The following is a 6,000-nucleotide window of genomic DNA, read 5'->3' on the forward strand; positions in this document are numbered from 1 at the left end:
GGGCTGCTGCGGGAAAGAGGTGGGAAGAGATGCAGGCATTAGAAATATGAAGGAATTTCCATCTCTGCCCAACAGGAAATTTCTTTTCAGCCCAGACACCAATCAGATAAGGGTAAACAAAAGATGTCTAAATGTCTTCTCCTGACATTTTGTCATTCTATGTTTCATTGCCAAGTGCAAATGATCTCACTTCTAGGAATTTTACCCACAGATGCAAGCAAAAACATCTGTACAAAATATTCCTGGCAACATTGTTTGTCCTAGAGAAAAAACAGACATAGGCTAAACATCTATATTCAAGCACTACTTAAGAAATTTATGGGAGTTCCTTTGTGGCTCAGCAGTTAATGAACCTGACTAGCATCTATGAGGATGCAGGTTTGATCCATGGCCTCGCTCAGTGTGTTAAGGATCCAGCGTTGCCACGAGCTGTGCTGTAGGTGCGACTCAGATCCTGTGTTGCTGTGGCTGTGGTATAGGCCGGCAGCTTCAGCTCCAATTGGACCCCTAGCCTGGGAACCTCCATATGCCGTGGGTGCAGCCTTAAAAAGACAAAAAACAAAACAATAAATAAATTTATGGAAAAATCCATACAATGGAGTAGTATGCAGCAGTTAAAAAGAATGGGGTCAGCCTTTATACACAGATGTAGGTCACTGTCCAAGATGTTGTATTGTTAAGGAAAAAAAGTTGCAGAATAGTATGGTTGTTATTATCACTATATTTATATATTTGAATATGTAGTAAAAAATGTCAGGAAAGAAAAAGCCAACATTATTAACAGCAATTATATTTGGAGAATGAAGCTAAAGAATGAAGACAATGGTGGGCTTTGATATTTTATTTTATTTTATTTTATTTATTTTTTGGCCTTGCCCATGGCATGAAGGACGTTCCCAGGCCAGGCATCAAACCTGTGCCTCAGCAGTGACCCAAGCCACAGCAGTGAAAACCCTAGGTCCTTAACTTGCTAAACCACCAGGAAACTCCATGTTTTAAACATTTCTATACTCCAGATTTTTTGCAACTGATTTTATTTTGTTGTTATTACTTCATGTGATGGTTAATGTTATGTGTCAACTTGACTGGGACACAGGGTATCCAGAGATATGGTTAAACATTATTTCTGGGTGTGTCTGTAAGGGTGTTTCCGGAGGAAGTTAACACTGAACTTGGAGTTCCCACTGTGGCTCAGCAAGTTAAGAACCTGACTAATATCCATGAGGATGTAGGTTCAATCCCTGGCCTCGCTTAGTGGGTTAAGGATCTGGCATTGCCACAAGCTGCAACTGTGACTGTGGCGTAGGCTGGCAGCTGTAGCTCCAATTCGACCCTTAGTCTGGGAACTTTCTAATGCTGTGGGTGCAGCCCTAAAAAGCAAAAAAGATAATAATAATAATAATACTCCCCCAAGGAAAAAAAACACTGAACTTGAGGGCCTGAGTGAAGTGGACATGAGTGGACATCATACAATCTGTCGAAGATCCAAAACGCAGGGGGGAGGGGACTTGCTCTCTGCCTGAGAGATTGAGCTGGGACGTCCATCGACGCCTGTCCTCAGGGCTCGGTTCTCAGGCCTTCAGAATCAGAAAGGAATCTATGCCACCGACTCTCTAGCTCTCAGCCATTTAAACTAAACCATCGGCCCTCCTGGGTCTCCAGCTTGCAGTCGACAGATCGTGGGAACTCTCAGCCTCTAAAATTGCAAGAGCTAATTTCTTATCATAAATCTCATTCCAGATATAGATGCACAGATACATATAGACACAGATTAGATACAGTCACAGATACAGACATAGAAATAGATTAGATGATATAGATAGAGATAAGATTCATATATCTATATATGGAGAGATATCTATGTTGATCTATGTATCTCCTATTGGTTCTGTTTCTAAACTCTGATTTTTGTAATAAAAATTAATTTTAAAAAAGTCCCTCTTGAAAGTTCCTTGTGGCACAGTGGGTTGAGGATCTGGCACTGCTACAGCTGTGATGCAGGCCACAACTGCAGTGCAGGTTTGATTCCTGGCCCAGGAACTTCCACATGCCACGGTTGTGGCAAAAATAAAAAATAAAAAAGGAAAAAAATGAAAAAGAAATGAGGAGTTCCTGTCGTAGCTCAGCAGAAACGAATCTATTATCCATAAAGATGCAGGTTCAATCCCTGGCCCCACTCAGTGGGTTAAGGATCTAGCATTGCCGTGAGCTGTGGTATAGGTCACAAATGCAGCTCGTATCTGGCGTCGCTGTGGCTGTGGTGTAGGCCGGCGGCTACAGCTCTGATTAGACCCCTAGCCTGGGAACCTCCATGTACTGCAGGTGTGGCCCTTAAAAAAAAAAAAAAAAAAAAAGTCCGTCTCTTCACAATAAGGATGAAGTCAAGGAGGGCTAACCCAGAGCTTGCATAATTTTGCTCAGAATTATTTATCGAACTGAAGAATCTGAGTAGTTTTTTTTTTTCTTTAATTGTCTTAATTCCATCAGTATATATTACACAATTGGATAATAGAGTACATGGGGGAATTCTTCAACTGTATTTATTCTTTCAGTTCACATTTATTATTTAAAAAAAAACACTCTGTTAAGCATTGGATTCTAATTTAATGAGATTTATGTGACTTTGAAGGAAGTTTTTAAAGAGTTTTTCCAAAGGTGTTTGAATGTTCTGGAACCGACTGTGTAAGGTGCACATGTCAGGATCCAGATTTCTATTATTTTATAGACATACTTCATGGAAGTCAGGAAGGAAGGCCATAATAACCATAAGAACTAGATGGTATCATCCTTCTATTAAAACGGAGACTTAATCGTGTCACTTTCACCAGGTCACCTAATTAGGAAGTGCTGAATTTGAATCCAGATGTGTCTGACTTCAAAGACTATGTTCTTTGTCAGTGGCAGAGACCAAGACCCCATTGCCCCTTTTTGTCATGGTAATTAAATCCCAAATTTTTACCTAGGCACTTTTTTTTTTTTTTTTTTTTTTTTTTTTTTTTTTTTGGCTATTTCCAGGGGTCCAATCGGAGCTATATGCCATCAAGAACAAAGATTATCCATCTCAGCCTCCTCGGGATTAGGTATGGCCATGTAACTAAATCCTAGGTGTGAGAGGATGTAATCTGTACAGTGGCTTCTAGAAAACCTTTCTGAGAGCTAGCTAGCACATACATTTTGCCTCTTCTTCCTCCCTTTCTTCTTCCTGTGGGCTGGAGCATCAGCAGCCATCTTGGGCAATGAGGTAAAATTCATGTGCACAGTTTAAAAGGAGCATGAGGAGTTCCCGTCGTGGCGCAGTGGTTAACGAATCTGACTAGGAACCATGAGGTGCATGATCCCGTAAGAAGATGGCGTGGGAGTGGGTGGGGAGCGGCTGCCGGCTGGCTGGATGGTGGCTACAGTCATTCGATAGTAACCATAGAAAAAAAAAAAAAAAAAAAAAAAAAAAAAAAAAAAAAAAAAAAAATGATCCTAAGAAGTATGGACCTGCCATGCCAGCCTCAGACTGCCTGCTTTGAGGCTTCATTTACATGAAAAATAAATACATTGTTCTCATGTTCAAGTCACTATCATTAGGGTTTTATTGTCGCTGAACTTAACCCTATCATATTACTATAATGCTATGCCTTCAAATCTGTCATCTCTCAGGGAAGAAATCCTAAAATTACTATCAGTAACAATTTCACCTCAAAAACTCTTGGAGAAATCAGATCAAAAAAGGAAATACCCGCAAGTACATAGCTTATTCAAAAGGAATGCAAATGGAAATCTTCCTTGAACAATTGGTGTTGATCCCTGCTTTCAGTAAACATTGAGATTCAGTGCTCACCAAAATCAAATATTGACTTCCCTTTTGCTTTGCTCAGCATTCATCCTCAAAGCAATAAACTAAGATGGAATGTGGGGAAGAGAGGTCAAGAGAAAGTGCTTTACCTGCTCCTCCATAAGTACAGTGTTTGAGCTAGTTCTTAATAAACCTATTAAGAAAGATCAGAATTGAAGCAAAGTAAATAGTTTGGGATTATAAATGTATTGAGGGCACACACAAAATGGCTTTTGTAAACATTATTTTAAATGTATGATATTTATATAGTACCTCCTTAAAACTGTATTCTCTCCTTTTGAGAAAGTCAAGGGACTTTACTAAAAATATTCTTTTGTCTGTTTTAGGTAAACATAAACTTCTGAGAATTTTTAAAGTAAGGCTAACTTGGAAAAATAGCAAGAGAAATGCTGAGGTTTACAGCTTTTCTACCTCATTGAAAATTCTAAAAAAGTACCCTACCTAGCAGTTGGAAATAGGGGTAATAATACGGTAACGTTAAGTGGACAGTTCCTACTAAAATGTTTTAAAGGAAGATACAGAATTCCATTATTATTGCTTTTGTGCTGACTTTTTAAAATTGTATTTTCATTATCATGGTTTTGTCCATAGGAAACAGCACCCTGAAATATGAAATTAACATTTAACTTTGAAATTTCCTTTTTACAATATTAAATTAAAAGATTTATAAAAGCCAATAACTGTCTACTTTAAGCTCTACATTCATTTCTGAAGCATGGTCCTTCCAGCAATTCCTAATTAGTTATGACCTCCAAATGGATCATTTTGACTTGATTTAATCTTATGTTTCTCTTTATGATACTTGACTTGTTAATTTTCAATGTAACTATGAAAAAGAAGAGTTATTTTTCAATGACAGCTAGCAAATAGGAACCACCTATGGACCTATGTATTTCAGAATGTCCTTTACCTAGATACCCTTGGACTAGATCCGATTACTCCATCACATCAGAGCCATTCAATCAATTTTTGTCCTAATGGCTCTTGAAAAGCTATGCTACTTTTTGGACAACCACTCTTAAAAAAAAAAAATTACCAATGCCTTTGCCCCAAACCACGTGAAATAAACATGCTGTAAGAAGTGATAGTTTGACATTATGGTTTCAGGCAAAGACACACTTTCCAGTTTACCTAGTACAGCAGTTTCAAGTCAGACAATATCAAGTGGAACAAATTTGAATTGCAAGCCATGTTTGGATAAACCCAAAAGACTTTCTTTCTCTGTGTGTGTACACCAAGAAAGAGAGAGACAAAGGCAGTGTCTTCCACTGTCCTTCAGTGTGCTTTACACACGTGCTCTTTCCATGAGCTCTCTCATGTTTAGTCTTTTTTTGTCCTGAAGGTGTTTCTCTGAGCGCCACTGTTATTTCTTTTGTACAGTTCGAATACAAGATAACCAACCCATCAACTCCCACATGGTTCAGAAATTACTGAAGAAAATGATGCAGAAAGAAAAACGCACCATTCAAAGAATGATTTCCGTGCATATTTCCTTCTCAACTGTCTTACCTTCCTCTTTGGCAAGTTCCATAAAACGTTTTTGCCTTATATCTTATATATTGACTCTCCATGTTTAAATAGTTACTTATATAAACTTGTTTCTACTGTTCAATTGATACATTTTTCTATCTTTGAAAATTGTGAGGATATTTTGGATTGTGATGGAATGCATCATGATTTTCCTCGTGGCTCAGTGGAAGCAAATCTGACTGGTGTCCGGGAGGACACAGGTTCGTCTCACTCAGTGGGTTGAGGATCCAGCGTTGCCGTGAGCTGTGGTGTAGTTTGCAGAGTCAGCTCGAATTTGGTGTGGCTGTGGCTGTGGTGTAGGCCAGCTGTAGCTCCGATTCAACCCCTAGCCTGGGAACCTCCATATGCCTCTGGTGCGGCCCTGAAAAAGAGCCCCCCTGCTCAAAAAAATTCCCATTAAAAGTAATGGAAAAAAATTTTCTCCATTTTTGGCTTTTCACTTAGCAGCAGAGTTTTCAGGAATGAATTGGAGTCATTTAAAAAGAGATAGGCGTATTGACTCTTCCCCAGACAGCAATAGACCGACAAATACTTTCTCACTCACTTGTCCTCATTCTTACTTTCTCCCCTTGTGTTCAACAGAATCTTAATATGGATCCCAAGATTTTTCTGCCCCCTTGGTGTAA

At 39.0% G+C, this 6,000-nt stretch overlaps 1 long non-coding RNA gene across 1 annotated transcript in view; it reads left to right on the top strand.

Annotated features, from left to right (window-relative positions):
- Nucleotides 1–5,557, top strand: part of LOC110259933 — a 38,739-nt gene extending 33,182 nt beyond the window's left edge. The window contains exon 4 of the long non-coding RNA XR_002342420.1: nucleotides 5,225–5,557. This is a non-coding gene — a long non-coding RNA (uncharacterized LOC110259933). The remainder of the gene's footprint in view (nucleotides 1–5,224) is intronic.

The sequence above is a fragment of the Sus scrofa genome, chromosome 3, assembly GCF_000003025.6.
Source record: "Sus scrofa isolate TJ Tabasco breed Duroc chromosome 3, Sscrofa11.1, whole genome shotgun sequence".
NCBI lineage: Eukaryota > Metazoa > Chordata > Mammalia > Artiodactyla > Suidae > Sus > Sus scrofa.